The sequence below is a fragment of the Dreissena polymorpha genome, chromosome 7 (assembly GCF_020536995.1).
Source record: "Dreissena polymorpha isolate Duluth1 chromosome 7, UMN_Dpol_1.0, whole genome shotgun sequence".
Classification (NCBI taxonomy): domain Eukaryota; kingdom Metazoa; phylum Mollusca; class Bivalvia; order Myida; family Dreissenidae; genus Dreissena; species Dreissena polymorpha.
The window spans coordinates 20,854,895-20,875,168 of NC_068361.1; the positions used below are offsets into that span (position 1 = coordinate 20,854,895).

Here is a 20,274-nt window from a genome sequence, read left to right on the forward strand (position 1 = left end):
ATGTGGTTTGAATATTAAAAATATCCAATCATTAATTATGACTTATATTTATTTTGTATGTCTCATTCATGGTCGGATATTATAGTAAGAGATGTCTTTCGAATAAAATAATAAACTACTTTCGTATAATAAGATTATATTTTTGAAAAACCCATGTAAACACAAGCACGTGTTAGTATCGTGTCGTCTGCATGGACAATTGATCATTCATGCATTTATTTCGGGGTCAACATTAAATTGGGTCGCCAACATCGGAAAACTAACTACTTTCCGTCCGATTTATTTATTTTTAAAAACTAAAATGAGCTCAATTCGAGTTTGAATATTAACAAGTTTTCTCTGTGTATCAAATGCACTAAGTTTTATTAAAGGGATTTACACACATACCGGCGCATTGTTTTGATGCATGTAAATAAATGCATTCAATTGCTAGATATAATCAACGGAATTCTTTCTTTCTTCTTTTATGATAATGGCTATGTTAAAAAAATGATACATTATGGCCATGCGTGGGGGGTTAAAGTAGAAATAGATTGATAGGTTACCCGAGTTACTCAATCAACTCAGGAAATCCTATCAACAGTGATAAAAAAAGGTGCAAAACCTAACACCATAAGCCCTTGAAACCTAAATTAGACATATACAACTGTGCATGTGGTGAGAATATTAGTAGAGTTAAAAACAGGATAAAAGCAGAAACATGTGATCTAAGGAAGGAACACTGATGTATACAGCACTGATTTAAATCCAGGGATCGTATCAGCGCCGACTCGAAATTTATTGATTTTCTGCACTCAAATGTGCTCAATTCCAGGTTCTCAAAAAGAACACTTTTAAATGCTTATTGTAGATAGTCCTCATTCCTTTAGGCTAAAATTAGACTGCCGTCATTCAAAAATGCAAAACATTAATTTTCCTTATGGCTTAAAAAACTTTCCTCATTTCAAGATGCTAATAATAGACTGTCCTCATTTCATCTCATTTCAAAATGCTAGTTATATACCGGCTTCATATCAAGACGCTAAAAATGGACTCCCCTCTTTTGATGATACTTACCCTTAAATAGACTCCCCTAATTTCATGAAGCCACAAATAGACTCCCCTTGTTTCATGTTGTAAAAAATAAGCTGTCCTCATTCCAGATGGGCAATCCTGTTCTCCCACCCTGCAGACTACACGCCTGTCTGCACAACGGAACTCGGAATGGCCAACAACATGGTGGAGAAGTTCGCTAAACGCAAGGTAGCTGATAGCTCTGTCCAGTGATGATGTGGACAGCCACCAGGGATGGTCAAAGGTAAATATTACGTGTTTTTATGGGAATATTGTGGTTATCTCCGCCGTCCGTCTGTCTGTCCGTCCGTCTGTCTGTCCGTCCTGGCCACTATCTCCTCCTACACTGTAAGCACTAGAACTTTGAAACTTACACACATGGTGGCTATGAGCATATGTGCGACCGTGCACTATTTGGAATTTTGATCTGACCCCTGGGTCAAAAGTTATGGGGGTTGGGGCGGGGTCGGTTCAGAGATTTTCACTCATTTGTATACGCCCGTTTTAAAAAATGGACGTATTATAGTTTCACCTTGGCCGCGGGCGGCGTCCACAGCAGGTTCCGCTCTCTAATGCAAATAGTTTTCATCTGATCTTCACCGAACTTGGTCAGAAGTGTTATCTAGACAATATCTAGGTCAATTTCGAGTATGGGTTATGCCGGGTCAAAAACTAGGTCACAGGGTCACTTAGTGCATTTCAAGCATTTAGCATGGTTTCCGCTCTCTAATTGAAGTAGTTTTTATCTGATCTTCACCATACTTGGTCAGAAGTTGTATCTGGACAATATCTAGGTAAAGTTGGAATATGGGTCATGCAGGGTCAAAAACTAGGTCACGGGGTCACTAAGTGCATTTCAAGCATTTAGCATGGTGTCCGCTCTGTAATAGAAGTAGTTTTCATCCGATAATCACCATACTTTGTCAGAAGTTGTATCTAGACAATATCTAGGTCAAGTTGGAATATGGGTCATGCAGGGTCAAAAACTAGGTCAGAGGGTCACTTAGTGCATTTCAAGCATTTAGCATGGTGTCCGCTCTCTAATTGAAGTAGTTTTCATCCAATCTTCACCAAATATGGTCAGAAGTTGTGTCTAGACAATATCTAGGTCAAGTTCAAATATGGGTCATGCTGGGTCAAAAACTAGATCACGAGGTCACTTAGTGCATTTCAAGCATTTAGAATGGTGTCCGCTCTCTAATTGAAGTAGTTTTCATCTGATCTTCACCAAATTTGGTCAGAAGTTGTGTCTAGATGATATGTAGGTCAAGTTCAAATATGGGTCATGGAAAAGTTATCAAGTTGTCCAAAACCTTCAAACGGGCGTATCTTGTGACAGTTTAGCACTCTTGTTTATGTTATTTTACATTAACTTCTTCATTTTCCACCGACTTACTTCAAATTGATACTGAACCTCCTTTATGACAATACGGTCAATCTCAACTATGCATGGCCCCATTTCCAACCCTGGGGCGCCCCGCCCACATAGACCACACCCACCCAAAATTGCCTTTTACTATAATTTCTTCATTTCTACACAGATTCACTTCAAATTGATACTGAAATTCTCTTATGACAATACGGTCAATCTCAACTATGCATGACAATACGGTCAATCTCAACTATGCATGGCCCCATTACCAACCATGAGGCGCCCCACCCACATAGGCCACACCCACCCAAAATTGCCTTTTGCTATAACTTCTTCATTTCTACACCGATTCACTTCTAATTGATACTGAACTTCTCTTATGACAATACGGTCAATCTCAACTATGCATGGCCCAATTACCAACCCAAAGGGCGCTCTGCCCAAATAGGCCACACCCACACAAAATTGCCTTTTACTATAATTTCTTCATTTCTACACCGATTCACTTCTAATTGATACTGAACTATTCTTATGACAATACGGTCAATCTCAACTATGCATAGCCCCATTACCAACCCTGGGGCGCCCTGCCCACATAGGCCACACCCACCCAAAATTGCCTTTTACTTAACTTCTTCATTTCTACACCGATTCACTTCTAGTTGATACTGAACTTCTCTTATGACAATACGGTCAATCTCAACTATGCATGGTCCCATTACCAACCCTTGGGCGCCCCTGGGTCAAACATGCGGCCTGGGGATACGCGTCGGCCTCTGCCGCACCATTTTTAGTTAAATGTTTTTTTTGGTCAAATTTGGAGCTGCAATTTTGCCCCATTCCCGAGGTATATGCTTGCCAAATGACTGCATAAAATTCCCCCAAAAAATAAAATAAAACAAACAAATTATTATAACATTAGGTTAATTTCCCTTACAGCTCAAAGTTGAACCTGAAGTAGATATAATAATGGAAACATTTGTATTTTAAATTTTAAAGTATTTGTAAGCGAAATTCCTAAAATAACAATTTTCCCAATTCAAAAGGCCAGAACCTTATTCCCAAAATGGTGAAAACCACTGGTTTTGTAGTTGGTGCGGTAAGTGTGTTGTCTGTTATAATACAAGGTCAACCAGATTAACCTAAAGAGTAAAAGACTGAAATTTATAAGAACACCTTTCAATTGTTTTGTCAAAGGATTTACATTAAATATATTAATGTATGCAGCTATTTGCTCTGTTTACCAAATATAAAGCCATTACTGTTGAACTCAGGCATTAATGGACAATTATTGGCTGGTGAAATTCAACGAGCCTATGGTTAACATTTTGCCTGGGGATGTGGCCTATACATGTTAAAAGACCCTTAACCCTTTACCACATAGATATTATTTTGACGCATTTGTAGTTGTGGTATATTGATACATGGTCCAAGGGAGATAAATCTTGTGAGTATGCTGCAATAGAACTGTAATAGTTATCTACCAAATGACGTAAGCTACTCTTCAATAAGAAGTTATGGTTGGTATGATTATGATGAAATGAATACACTAAAATAAACCATTGAAACAGAGTAATGACTTGTTTCTGCGTTTATCCTGTGTTGTAAGGACACCACAAATTGGCGACGAGGACGAAACGAATCTACAATGTTCAGTGCATCCTAAGAACTAACTGTCAAGCGGTAAATACGTGCAATGGCGACGTACGGCCGAATTAATGAATTCGACGAACAGACTGAAAATTGGGGTCAGTACATTGAACGTTTAGGCCATTACTTCGTAGCAAACGAAATTGACGATAATGGAAAGAAACGGGCCATATTTCTATCAGTTTGCGGTAGTAAAATCTACAAACTCATGTGTGATCTGCTGTCACCAGCCAAACCTGGTGATAAAACATTCGCTCAACTGGCTGAAATTGTCAAAAACCATTTACAACCCAAGCCATCCGAAATCGTACAAAGATACAAGTTCCACAGTTGTTTCAGAACGAGTGACCAATCAGTATCAACCTATGTTGCTCATTTACGTCATCTTTCTGCTGACTGTAACTTTGGAGACACTTTAGAGCCTATGTTACGAGACAGATTGGTTTGTGGGGTAAACAATGACCGGATTCAGCGACGGTTACTGGCTGAGCGTGAATTAACTTTTGAAAGGGCATTAACAATAGCTCAGGGAATGGAACAGGCAGAGCAGAGTGCTGCAGATCTACAGAAAAATGAGAAATTGGGTGCAAATAGTCATTCTGTAAATAAGGTCAAACATGACAAACATTCCAACTATTCAAAGAAGCAGACTCTTTACGATTTACGATTTACGATTTAATTCGTGATTTTGAAGGCATTTTCGACGGCGAAAGAGGCACTTACCAGGGAATTAAAGCTAAGATAATACTTAAAGATGGGGCACAGGCCAAATACTTTAAGGCAAGAGCGGTACCGTACGCACTTAAAGAAAAAATTGGTAAGGAACTGGATAAGTTAGAGACAGAAGGTTCAATAAGGAAAGTACAATACTCAGAATGGGCAGCTCCAATAGTGCCAATAGTGAAAGAAGATGGAAGTATCAGGATATGCGGGGATTATAAAGTAACCATAAATCCTGCGGCACAATTGGACAATTACCCCATTCCAAAGACTGAAGATTTATTCGCGAACTTGAAAGGAAAATACTTTTCCAAGTTAGATCTCAGTAACGCGTACCAGCAGATTGAATTAGATGAAAATTCAAGACAATACACTACAATCAATACTCACCAAGGACTTTACGAGTACAATAGACTTTGCTATGGAATATCTTCAAGTCCAGGAATATTCCAAAGAGTTATGGATAACATTGTACAAGGGCTAGAAGGAGTAAGGGTGAGAGTAGATGACATTTTAGTAGCGGGAAATACTGTGCATGAACACAACACAAGAGTACGCGAGGTTTTTAAGAGACTTCAAGAAGCAGGAATGAAACTGAAGAAAAGTAAATGCATCTTCATGGGTAAAGAAGTGATATATCTTGGACATAAAATATCAGAATCAGGGGTTGAACCACTTAAAGAGAAAATTCAAGCAGTGGAAGCAATGGAAAGACCCACTGACAAGAAAGAGCTACAGAGCTATTTAGGGTTGATAAACTATTATTCGAGATTTCTACAAAATATCTCGACAGTGTTAGCGCCAATGTACTTACTTCTTCAAAAAGGAGAACCATTCACCTGGGGCAAACAACAAGAAGAGTCGTGGATTAAGTCTAAAAAACTATTAGTTGAATCAGACCTTCTAGTGCATTATGATCAAAGTAAGGAAGTCATACTTACATGTGATGCGTCACAATATGGAGTGGGAGCGGTATTATCTCACAAAATGGAAGATGGTTCGGAACGACCGATTGCTTTCGCGTCCAGAACATTAACAAAGAGTGAAAAGAATTATAGCCAGATAGAGAAAGAAGGACTAGCTATTATTTTTGGGGTTAAAAAATTCCATCAGTACTTGTATGCAAACAAACAGTTTTGTATCATTACGGATCATAAGCCTTTGTTAGGATTGTTCAAAGAGGGCAAAGGGACATCAATGATGGCTTCGGCAAGAATCGTTCGTTGGTCATTAATATTAAGTGCCTACAACTACATCCTTGTGCATAAGCCTGGATCATGCATAGGGCATGCAGATAGTCTGAGTAGATTTCCGCTAAAAACGGAAAATAAGGAACCACCAGTACCAGGGGAGACGATTCTGTTAATGAACTTCCTGGAAACAAGTCCCGTGACTTCAAAACAGATTAGACAATGGACAGCTAGTGATCCTGTTTTGAGTAAGGTGAAAACATACATTCTGCAAGGTTGGCCATTTGATGTTGACAATGACTATAAGCCATACTTTAACCGTCAAAGTGAACTGAGTGTGGTTAGTGACTGCATACTTTGGGGAACAAGGGTAATCGTACCACCACAAGGTCGTGAAATGTTACTAAATGAACTACATGATGGACATATTGGCATGAGCAAGATGAAAGCACTAGGACGTTCATATCTATGGTGGCCAAATATGGACAAAAACATCGAACTTAAAGTAAAAGAGTGTCATATTTGCCAGATCAACAGTAAGACTGAAACCAAAGGACCATTACATTCATGGGATTGGCCTGGAAGACCATGGTCAAGAGTTCATATCGATTATGCTGGACCGTTCATGGGGAAAATGTTTCTCGTGATTATCGATGCGCATTCGAAATGGATGGACGTATATCCAACTTCAACAGCGACATCAGAGGCAACTACCGAGTTGTTACGACAATCATTCGCTACAAATGGATTACCAGATGTCATCGTTTCGGACAATGGAAGTTGTTTTACCAGTGACGAATTTCAAAAAATCATGACGCTTAATGGTATAAAACACATTACATCTGCGCCATATCATCCATCAACCAATGTATTAGCGGAACGAGCGGTTCAAACATTCAAAAATGGAATGAAAAAGCAAGGAGCAGGTTCGATACAAACGAAAGTATCAAGATTTTTTCTTATTCCATTATAGAACAACATGTCAATCTACAACTGGACAAACACCTGCAGAGCTGCTGCTTAATCGGAAGCTGAAAACTCGTTTGGATTTAATTCAACCAAATCTCAGAGAAAGGGTAGAGAGGAAGCAGTGCCAACAACAAATTAACCATCCCTGCAAGAGTAAAAGTGAATTTCAAGAAGGTGATCATGTGTATGTTAAGAATTACGGTGTTCATGGTGATAAGTGGTTAAAAGGTCATGTAATTGAGAAAAATGGTTCAGTGTCATTTAAAGTAAAGTTGAATGGTCAAAATGTGGTAAAAGGCACATAGATCAGATGAAAAAGTGCTACGAAAATGAATCAAGTGAAAATGAGTGGGAAAATAATGTTCCTTTTCACATTGATGAGTTGGAAAAACAACGCGATCAAGTGATTATTCAGGACCAAGAGACTCCCAAGGAGAACACTGAAATGGTAACCGACCAAACACAAACAGTCGAGAAGTCTGCCAGACCAATCAGAGAACGAAGGAGACCTGTCAAACTGAAAGACTATGTGTAGACAAGAGCTGTTTGTTATACAATGTTTTCAAACTTTGTGTTAACTGAAGTAATAATGTTTTAAGTTACTATTTGTTTAAGACAATTAGAACAAGGATAGTTCTGCTTAGAAATCCTAACTGTTTCCAAATGTTGATTTATAGTTTCAATATAAAAAGTTAGTTTCTGGTTTTCAAAAGTAAACTTATGAAAAATCTAAGGAGGAGGATGATATGTGGTATATTGATACATGGTCCAAGGGAGATAAATCTTGTGAGTATGCTGCAATAGAACTGTAATAGTTATCTACCAAATGACGTAAGCTACTCTTCAATAAGAAGTTATGGTTGGTATGATTATGATGAAATGAATACACTAAAATAAACCATTGAAACAGAGTAATGACTTGTTTCTGCGTTTATCCTGTGTTGTAAGGACACCACAGTAGTCCCTTAGAAATTTAATTTTAATTAAATGCCTTTCTTACTAGATTCAAGTTTTCAAGGCTTCATTTCCAACCCTGAGATACTGATGAGCAGCAAACAGCATAAAACCTGAACAGACTGTGACTAACTCGCAGGCTGTTCTGGCTTTATGCTGTTTGCACATATCCATTTTCACTTTGCTTTTGAGTGGGAAAGTGTTAAAATGAAGTTGTAATCATCTTTAATGGCTTGTTTTGTTGGTATTTTGCTTAACTGTACTTTATTTTGTATTAAATGCGCTTATATATACATTGAACTTGCATTTTTTGGAAGATGAAATTCCCAAAAAATATTTTAAAAATCAAAAACACATTAAAATTGTAGGCATATAGCAAAGAAATATTGTTGTATAATTTGTCTCTACTTATTTTTATCATAACTTCAGGTAAAAAAAAGTGTGCGTTTTGCAAGGTCACTGTTTCTAAATATAGACAAAAGCTTTCTGTCAATAACTTATATTAGTTTGATTGCATTGAAAGTACTAACTTCATATTTGAAATGCTCTCGAGTCCATTTCCTGGGCCTAGAACCAGTACTTTGTGTCTTTGGGGAAAATTTAAAGAACGCTCCCGCGATGGGAATCAAATCCGTGACCTCCCAGTTTCTAGGCAGACGCCATATCCATGCTTGGGCTTACATTTGGCCCCAGTCATGTCAAGGTGAAGGCTACTGCTATCTTAGGTTAGCCTTTGTGTATTTTAAATAACTAAATCCACGTAAACACTCAAAATCAACGAATATATGATATATGTTCGGATATTGTCGCGGGAAATTAAAATGGTATATATTGTCCCACAAGAAATAAACACGGAGCGTTAGGTATTTCCGTAAAGCTAAGTTACCAGATCACATCTAGCGTTGAAATTTTGGCTATTTCTGTAAGGAATACCAGTTTGTTATGGGTTTACTTTGTTTTAAGTAATAGTTTACAAAATATTCTTTGATTTTGAGTGTTTTTGGAGCTTTAAGTAGGTATGGTAAGCATGATTATATTGAATGTAGCGAGCAAGTCACCTAAAGTAGGTCCAAAGTCAAAGTAACTTTCTAGGTCGAACAAATGTTATTTTTTTACTCCACCTGTATTTAAAGCTAGCCCTTGTTATAACTGCAAACTTGACACTATTATGAATGGAATGTCTGATAAATAGAGCAGCAGAGTGGAGTATTTTTAAGGCTTGTGATTTAACCTGTCCTGCCCAAAATATACAGTATTGAAGTCCAGTGGTAAATGTAAGGGCAACTGTTATGTAGGGTTTTTTACTTTGCTGTGCAAATATAAACACAGTTATAATTAAAAAAAAAAAACTGGTGGGACTGCTGTTAGCTGTAGTTTTCAGCATTATTCCTTAATTATTTTACTCACTTTTTTGTTTCACTTTAAAAAATCCACAAAGTTTTTAATTGTCTGCTTTTGAACATATCCAAATGTTTACAAAGCAAGATGCATATAAAATATGTGGACTGTAATGTTTCAAATAACAAAACAGACAATTTTGAGTCCTTTTTAACAAAAACAAAAGATAATTTGGTACAGCTTAGTCTTATTGTCATAAATACTGAATGAAAATTAAATGAAAGATTTAATTCCGAAATTATATATTTTAAAATGCATTTTTATTTTCACATGTTTACAAAATGCACTATCACACTGAAAGATGAAAATATTTATGTGTTTAGACTAAAGTCAACAATTATTATTCACATATTCTCTATGTAATTCCCAACCATTATGTTTCACAATGGAAGATAGCTATGTATGTATGTATTTAAACAAGGGTTAAAATTGAACAATGATTATGCACGACTTCTTGATATAATTCACAACAATTACACACCTCTTATTCTGCAGGATGAGGCTGACTTTGGAGGGGCCGCCAAGTTCAATTTCCCGATCATCGCAGACCCTAAAAGAGAGCTGGCAGTACAGCTGGGCATGCTCGACCCCGATGAGAGAACTGCTGCCGGGCTGCCCCTCACTTGCAGAGCGGTACACTGATCTGTTTGTTTGTTTATTAAGCAATTCTGGGAAAACTGGACTTAATGCTTGACAACTGAGATATGTATTTTGATCACTTAGATAAGTATTTTGACCACTTAGATAAGTATTTTGACCAATAAGATAAGTATTTTGACCACCAAGGTATGTATTTTGACCACTTAGATACGTATTTTGACCACTAAGATGCGTATTTTGACCACTTAGATAAGTATTTTGACCACTTAGATACGTATTTTGACGCATTTGTAGTCCCATTGAAAGTTAAATTCTATTATAAACCTTATTTACTAAATTCAAGTTTTAAAGGCTTCATTCCCAATATTGATGAGCAGCAAACAGCATAAAACCTGAACAGACTGCGAGTTACTCTCAGGCTGTTCTGGTTTTATGCTGTTTGAACATAGCCAATTTTACTTTGCTTATGAGCGAGAAAGGGTTAATAAAGGTGCAACTTTCCGCTTAAACTAAATTTTTGTTGAGAAGAAAATTCCTTTAAACAAAAAATTGATTAAAAGCAGAAAGATTTGTCCCTTATTAGCCTGTGCAGGGTGCACCAGCTCTCAACAGGCTAATTTGAGACGACACTTTATACACATGCATTAAGCCCAGTTTGCCTAAAAAGAGGGTCATTTGACTTTGTTCCTATTTATAGTAATATTTACATGACTCTGACCGTTACAAATGAATGTTAAAATGACTTTAATGATGAATACATAAGTTTTATACTGGCAATTGGCCCTTGTTTCTTAAAAAATTAAAAATTGTTTCTGCAGGATTAGCTTATGCTAACGTATTTAATAATAATATTGCAATAAAGTGTGCAAAACTTACATTTTAGAACTTCTACCAGCCATAATTCAAAATTATAATATGTGAATTTAACAACACAAATACTTTACAGTACAACACCATCAACTTTTAAATAGTAAAATTAATCAATGAAAAACGTAAATTTGATTTTCTTATACCAGATTTAACTTGATTAAGAAATCTTGGCTGTGTTACCTAGTCACAAGACTATCAGATTACTTTCTGTTCTTGTGATATTTATCTCAGGAATTATGTGCAGGGAACAAAACCAAGTATAAATATAGGACACATTTCAAGTGTGTTATCAGGTTTTTTCTGCTATGTAAAAAACGGCTGTAAAACGGAGCCAAACCCAAAGCAAATGGACCTGGTACCAAACCCAAATTGAAAAAAAAATCCAAATAAAAAAGTGTCTATTGATTATTATATCTCAATTGTATTTCATAAACATTTAACAAAATATATGACTATAATTTATATTATTTTTTTCTCAAAATAGCCAGGAAAAAGCCTGATGTGTCAATATTTGTTGTTACAAAAAAAAATAAGTTGGTCCATTTTGTTGATCCAAATTTGCCATTTTTATCGATTTAAAAAATCCCAATTTAACCAGACTCTTTCCCAAAATACCTAGAAAAACCCTTTTTGAGATGGTCTTTTGTTAACACTCTAGGGCCACATACATTGTCCAATCTTCATGAAACTTGTTCAGAATGTGTGTCCCGACGATGTCTTGAATGAGTTTAATAATGGTTCTGGTTGGTTGAAGACATGGTGCAAAATGGTACCACCCACGTGACATGGAAATTACATAGCATATCTTGCATTCTGCACTAATAGGGCGATTAATTGTCCAATCTTCATGAAACTTATACAGAAAATTAGTTCTAATTATGTATTGGATAAGTTAAAAAAATTGATTACGGTCTGTTGAAAAACATGGTCACCAGGTGGTCGGGCATTTTGTGAAATTTAATTGAAACTTAGTCAATATACTTGTTCTCATGACTTCTTGGTCGAGTTCCAACATTCTTCTGGTTTGTTGAAAAACCGATGAACATACAAAATATCTTTCGCCATCAGCCATTAATGTTTACTATATAAAAAATATTTTTTTTTTTTTTTTTTTTTTTTTTTTTTTATTCAATATAATACATACAATATATACATGTATATGATTAAACAACATAGTGATTGTACAAAGCAATAAAGTTCAGACATGTTATACAAGATATGCTAATATATATATATTTTTTTTAAGAGAAAAGAAACGAAAAACAGAAGAATAGTTATGAAAAATGATGAGTTGTGTAAATTTGGAAGAAAGTATACTGGACTTGTGTGTTTTTTGTATATTCACAATGATCTTATAAGAAAAATATACAAAACATATTTTAGAAAGATAAACTAACATTAGAGTGAAATGTATATAAGTGGACAAACATTATGAGAATTTAATCCGATTCCATTTTTGTTCAAAGATTTGTAATGTGTCATTACTGAGGGCTATTTCTTTCTCAATCTGGATTTTAAGTTTAAGACTATGGACAAAACAATTAAAATTTGGTACTTGTTTTTTGTACTTCATGTTAAAGATAAAAAATTTCATCAATATAAGAATAAAATTCACAATATTATTATAGTCTATTGATTTCAATGAGTAAATTCCGAAACTTACATTTAAGAAAGATAGTTTAACGTTTAGTTGCTGTTGTTCAAGAAAAGATACTAATTGATTCCAGATAGGCTGGATGTGTTTGCACTCCCAAAAAAGATGTTCTATAGTTTCGATGTTTTCACCGCAGAAGTCACACAGATTTGAGTTAGATAATTTGCATTTAAAGAGATATTTATTTGTAGCTATAATTCTATGGATGTATTTATATTGAAAATTTCTCAGTGTGCTTTCAATAGTTGATTTATATGACATTGTAAATATTTGTTTCCAATTAAGTTCATGTTCTCCGAAAAGGACTTGCCATTTATTTTGGGTTTTAGAGTTTTCTGTAGGGTTTTTAATTTGTAGTGTGTAAAATATTTTATTCGTTTTGTTTTTTCTTCCAAGTATGTTTTCTACGAATGTTGTTTGAGTACATGGTGTATTATTTGTATTGATTTCAGATTTAATATGTATGGGTATGCTTTTGATTAGTGTGTAGTACTTCAGAAAATGATTTGAAGGTATTCCGTATATGTAGCATATATCATCAAAAGAGTAGAAATCCTTAATTCTGTAGTCATATAATTGGTCGACATATTTAATGCTTCGTTCAAACCAATCTTTATAGAAAAACGTCTTATTGTTTGAAGTTATGTTTTTATTGTTCCATAAAATAGTTTTACTGCTGGTTTGGGTTTCTAAGTTATGAGTGACATCACTCCATGCTGATAGAACATCAGACAGAAATATGTTTTCGTTTGCAATTTCCTGTAAGATAGTATTGCTGATGTTACATTCAAAGAGTAAGGAGTCACCATATTTTTTTAGGATTTTCTGGTAGAATAATTTCCATTTACTCGTATTGGTATTATCTAGGTATCTTTTAACCCAGCTGCATTTGATTGCATTCAAGAATGAGTCAATGTTTGTTAATTGGATACCTCCATTTTCTACAGATTGAATTAACTGAGTTCGTTTTATTTTATCAGGCTTACCGTCCCATATGAAATTAAATATTGCTGATTTTATATCGTTAATAACATCATTTGGTGGATTTGGGAGAACTGTTAATACATAAATTAATTTAGGAAGTGCAAACGTTTTCAATACTGTGTTTTTTCCGATTAGTGTAAGTTTACGGTGATGCCATGATTTTAAGCAGTTTTTAAAATTCTGTAATTTAGGTAGTATGTTTTTAAGAACTGTATCCTTTTCATTATTTGTGAAAGTAATTCCTAATGTTGTGGCTTCATCGGATGTCCAATTAAATTTCATTTCTTTTTTATATAGGACATTACTTTGTTTTAATTTACCTACTCGTAGCACAGTACATTTGCTTTTGTTTAGTTTAAGACCCGATGTCTCTCCGTAAAGGGTTAGTGACTCTATAAGGTTATGGAAAGAATCGTAATTGTCGTTTAAAAAATAGGTTGCATCGTCAGCAAATAGGGACTGCTTGATATCTTCATCAGGTTCTAGTGATATGCCTTTTATGTGTTTATTTGATTGGATGTGATGTGATAGATACTCGATGCAAATAATAAATAGCGATGATGAGAGTGGACATCCTTGTCGAACCCCTCGTTCGATGTTAAAACTGTTTGAAAAGAAACCATTGTTAATGATTATACTGTTAATATCGGTATAGAATAGTTTAACCCATTGAATAAGACTTTCACCAAAGTTCATACTTTCTAAGCAAGAGAACATAAATGAATGATCAAGCGAGTCGAATGCCTTTTCAAAGTCTGCAAAGAATATTAGACCAGGATTGCTTGAATTGTTGAAATAGTTTATGCATTCTTGGATAAGACGAACGTTTTCACCAATGTAACGTCCTTTTATGAAACCAGATTGAGATTTTGAAATGATTGATGGTAATATTTTTTTAATTCTATTTGCTATACTTTTAGTTGCAATTTTATAATCATTGTTTAGTAAACTAATCGGGCGCCAGTTTGATAAGGATTCTAAGTTTTTTCCAGGTTTTGGAATAAGTGATATAATACCTTGTTTTTGTAGCGTAGTTAAGTTTTCGTTGTTATATGAATAGTTAAGTGAATTAATTAGATGTGTTTTTATATCATTCCAGAATATTTTATAAAATTCGATTGTGATGCCATCAGATCCTGGGCTTTTGTTATTTTGCATTTCTTTTAGGGCTAATCCACATTCATATTCATTAAGCAATCCGTCGCATAGTTGTTTTTCCTCTTGGTTTAAAGCGTGATGTGTATTTTTGAAAAGGGTGTTATTTTCAACATTTTTTCGTTTATAGAGGGTTTCGAAAAATAAACGTTGTTCTTCTAGTATTTGAGTTATGTTTGTTATATCTTTGCCATTGACTACTAATTTGTGTACAGTTTTTTGTTCACTTCTACGTTTTTCAATGTTTGCGAAATATTTTGTATTTTTTTCATTGTGTTCAACATGCTGTGCACGCGCTCTTAATATTATTCCATTGAGACGTGTATGATAGATTCCATCTAATATTTGTTTTTTTAATGCTATTCCATTTTCAATGTTGGTGGTATCATTTGTGTTTGTTTGATGCAATTGTTTTTCAAGTGTTTCAATAGTTTTGATGGTTTCAGTTTCAAGTTTGTGTGTTTCTTTTTGTTTAAATGATGTGTATCTAATTGTTGTGTTACGGATATTTCCTTTAATTACTTCCCATAAGGTGTTTGGGTTTGCATCTTTATTATTTTGAACTGTATTTAATATTTCCTGTTTTATTTGTGTTTGATATTGTGTATCCAATAAGATGCTGTTGTTAAGTTTAAAGTATCCTGGGCCTCTTTCAGGTTGTATATTGTGTAGTTTAAGTTCAACTAGAGAGTGGTCAGTCATAAATCCTGGTTTTATATTACATGTGTCAATAATGTTGCAAAGAGATTCAGATATTAAAAAATAGTCTAATCTACAAAATATTGTTGGTTTTGTGTTTGAGTGCCAGGTGAATTTGCTTTCGTTTGGGTATACTGTACGCCAGATATCTATCATATTGTAGTTTTCAATTATGTTATTTAAAATGTTTCTATTTTTAGGATGAGTATAAAGATTTCCATTCTTTTTATCTAGTAATGGGTTCAGGACAGTATTGAAATCACCACCGATTATAATATTTTTATCTTGGTTATTAATTATAAAGGATTGTAATGTTTCGTAAAATGTGGAATCATCTATGTTAGGACCGTAAACGTTGATTATTGTTAGTTGTGTTTCATGTATTTTGATATCTATACTTGCTATTCTGCCAATTATTATTTCGTTAAGGTTATCAACTGTGATCCCTATGTTACTTTTTATCAGAAAGGCAATGCCTTGTTTATTAGTATATTGTCCACTGAGGTAGATGTCCCCGTCCCATTCATCTTTTAAGGTTTGTGCTAAAGTATGTGTCAAGTGACTTTCTTGTAATAAGCATACATTATATTTTTTTTCGTCTAACCATTTGAAGATTTTTATGCGTTTATCTTTGTTGTTTAGCCCTTTTACATTTAAAGTACATAGTTTGATCATATAAAAAAGGTGGAGGGTGATGTAAATGATAATGTGTGTGTGTTTGTCCAGTTAGTTTCTATTTGAAAACGTGTCAGGTTGGTTTCTAATATGAGAAATAAAATGTCTATATATATATATATATATATATATATATATAAAGATGTGAAAATGATTTATACAAAAAAAAAATGCTTTTTATCAAGGATTCGTCGAAAAAATGACAAGTAATATGACAATATATTTAGATCATTTCAAAATCTAGCCTGTTTACATAGTGCATACCTTATAATAGCAATACCTTATCAAAAAATCATTTTCATTGTCACAATTATATCATATATAGTTAAAATGCAATCATGTCAATTCGTGTCGCAAAGAAATGAAAAGTAATATGACAATATATTTACATCATTTCAAAATCTAGCCTGTTTACATAGTGCATACCTTATAATAGCAATACCTTATCAAAAAATCATTTTCATTGTCACAATTATATCATATATAGTTTAAATGCAATGTCAATAAACAACATTTTAACATAACACATTGTTTTTATGACTGTTAATATTATACATACTATCGTCATACACATATTTTACCAACGCCTATGTGTTACAAATAATGTAATCAGTGTTGTTTTATATACGAACTATTTTACACAAAATGTTATTTATATAAAAAATACAGTTGCCATGTATCTGTGGCCGAGTAGCAAGATTGGTATATTTTATTTTATTTGAGTTTTTCATAATTATTTTATTCACGCCTTCTTTTTTTAATCATGTTCGGTTGTGTTATATTTAAAAAAAAAACAACAAGATATGTCCATACAAATGTTAAACAAGATAGTTTTAGCCAGCGGCTGACAGTATTAATTTTATAAAATAGGTTTAATTACAAACAAAACAATGTTGATAGTTGCCCATGTATGTTTCTATAAATGGTAGTTATAACTGTACTTAGTATAATAATCTACCGTAGAAAAAAAGATCAAGCTATAGATTCAGTGACACACTGACAAGATATATGAGGACTATAGTACTAACATATTAATTGGTAGTTATAACTGTACTTAGTATAATAATCTACCGAAGAAAAAAAGATCAAGCTATAGATTCAGTGACACACTGACAAGATATATGAGGACTATAGTAGTAGCATATTAATTCACGGTTATTTCTTACAAACACCATGATTAATGTCGTTTGATTTACATATACATAATTACAGAAAATATATATTGGGTTAGTATTCATATAATAAATCAGAGTAGTTCGTTTAAAAATACAGTAGTCTTAACCGTACAAGCGTTGTGTTTCTAAATGTTACTTTTTTGTTATAAATATGTGTATGAACGTATTTGCACGTATGTTTCCCGGTAAGGAGACCTTGTATTCAAATACAAGAGGACTTTGAGGGAAGCATTTATGATTAATCAATAAATAATCTATTCGATCGTTCTTAGGTCAGTTTAACGAAAAACCGAAAGTGACCCAAGAATATTCCATGCGTATTTAACTTATTCGTTTAGAATCAGGTAAATAAAAGGCTTTGTTTCTTGTTAAAAGCCTATATATTGATATGAAGGTGCAATATTTATGAAGACGAAACTCTATTTTCAAGTCTATTGACATCTGACTATAACTCACCTTAAACGTACGTGTATATGCTAATTGTTTTATCAACATACAATTTAGACATAAATGAACCAATTAAGGAGTAATACAAACAATGTTTTTATAATACAGTTGGGCTTTTATATGTAAAAGAAATCTGTAAATATAACAACACTATCAATTATCGCAACTCTTCAGTAACACAAAACACACCCACGCACGCACGCATGAACGCGCACGCACTCACACACACACACACAAAGCATCAACTAAAGGCGCTATCAAGGTACTAATATGTCCATAATATAGCTCACACATAAGCTCAATATAACTAGTATATGCATTGCATTTTTGTTAAACCTATTGATCCTAAGCCAATTCCAGGTTTACATATTTCCATACAACGCAACATACAACAAACAGTTATCTTGCTTGTCGACGGCACTGGTTATTACACACAAGATTTTTATTATGAAGTTTAAATATCGACAATTATTTGTTTTAAAATGCATTTTGGTTACTCTGGTAAACCGGTAGATAAAACAACGGCCTCACCTCAATGGATTAAATATATAATGTTCACATGGTTGAAGCATGAAGAGGCATGATTTGCTCGTGTTTTGTTTTGTTGACTTTTCCAGTATGTAATTGTGTAGTATATTTTTCAAAAAAAGAAGGGTGGTCAACAAGCAGTTGGTGTTATCAAAAGAGAAAAAATGATATCACCCATACTAAGCACTGTCTATATGATATTATTATGAATGCAGATCTTTTAAAAATAAAATTTTAGTGATATGTGTTGTTAATTAAACTTCTATTATTTACGATAAAGAGTATTTGTTTAGTTAGTTTTACACATTTATGGCCAAGGGAGGTCAATCCAGGTTTGGTAGCTTTCGTACGGGACTGTTTGGATTCTACCAGATTTGTTTTTGTAGCGTAAAGTTCCGTTTACTGACCATGCGTCTTCGACTTCATCACTCATCTTTTTTTTGATACACATTAGTACGTGAAGGTTCAGTCTAGTCAGGTCTTCATTAATGAAGACACCGGTGCTTTTCAGTTTCCGTCTGTTGCTCATCACCGTTTCTCTGGTTAGTCTTGAAACAAACCGCACTATGATGTCTCTATTTTTATTGAGTGGGTTGGGCAACCGATGCGCGATGTCAATGTCAGACAGGCTTAGGTTTGCAATACCTTTTTCGTTGAGAAACTTTACAACTTTTTTTGCAGAATCAATTGCAGTTTCTTTTGCATCGGTATCTTGGATTCCCCGTATTTTAATATTGTTTCTCCGGCTATATTGTTCAGTCTCGTTTTCTAGCTTTTTCAATTTCTCTTCTTGTTTCTTAACCATCTCTTCTAGCCTATCATTTGCTTCATCTTTGTCATTGACCTTACTTTCCACCGTTTTTAACAATGTTCTTAGGGCGTCACACTCTTGCTCTTTCTCAAAAACTTTACTTTCTACAATCTCAATTTTGTTAATTACCGATTTCAATAGGTCGTCTTTCATCTCTTTGATCAACTCTTTTAATGTTTCGCGTAGGCTGCCATCGCCTTTCATCACTACATGTTCAAGCTTACCATTCACTCTATTCATCGAACCATCTAAACGTTCTAGCTTGGAGTTGATTTGCCTCATTTGCTTTAGTACGTTTTCTAATTCTTTCTTAAAACATGACTCATTTGGTTCTTCTGTATCAAGTTCATCAATGCAATCAATACGTGTGTCAGAAAGCTGTCCTTTCTTTTTCTTCTTTTTCTGCTTTTGGTTTGTTGGTGCCTCAGCAAGACTTGTCTCTAGTTCACTAGTACTGGAGACTTCACTTCGTTTTCTTTTATTATCATCTAATTCTTTGGCGTTACTATTGGCCTTATCAGTTTCTTTTGTTTTTTGTGGGTTTTGCACTGTTTTACCTTGTTTGCTTGCCATGGTTGTACCTGCTGTATGCAATCTTTTTTGATCAGTATACTTCAATTTTAGGCACGAGTAATGTCGATCACATTTAGTTCATCAAAAACACTCTTTCTATAACTATATTGCTTTAATTTACATTTTATACAGTAAGAGTCACTCACATGTCATCCTCATCCCAAATCCTTGATAAAAAACTTTTGAAAAACACAGTTTATATCATTTTTTTACGCTGATCAAAGTTTGTTTACAACTCACGTTAAGGCTACACATCACCTTTTACTTTTGACTTTTCAATATATGGATTTTAATATTCCTTTTGTCTTTAAGGTTTTCATTGTTCGACCAGATTTCAAACTGAAATTGTCCATGCTTTATCCTGCAACTGGCAGAAACTTTGAGAAAGTAAAAAAGGTCACGGTGGAATAGTGGATACGATGCCTACCTAGGGACCAAGAGGGCAAGGGTTACATCCCCACTGAAGGAGCTCTATTTTTAAGATTTCCCATTAAGATTCCAAGTACTGGTTTTGCCCAGGAAACTGACTCAATGCTGTTTTAAAGCTGTCAATCACGAATGAGGAAAAAAAGAAAAGTTCTAAAATACCGTATTTTTTTTACAATTATTAGTTTATGTTGATGATGACTATCATGACTAGTATTATTACATTACTTGAAAAAAGTTCATATTTTCAGTATAATCGGTAATACAATTTTGCGATGTGAAATCGAAAGTACATCGCGAAAATAGGTGACATAAGGATATACACACTATAAATAACGCAAGCAGATAGATTATTTTATATATAAAATATA

General features: G+C 34.1%; 1 pseudogene; it reads left to right on the forward strand.

The window, feature by feature from the left end:
* Window positions 1-19,888, forward strand: LOC127839518 (peroxiredoxin-6-like; annotated as a pseudogene).
* The last annotated feature ends 386 nt before the right edge of the window (window positions 19,889-20,274 follow it).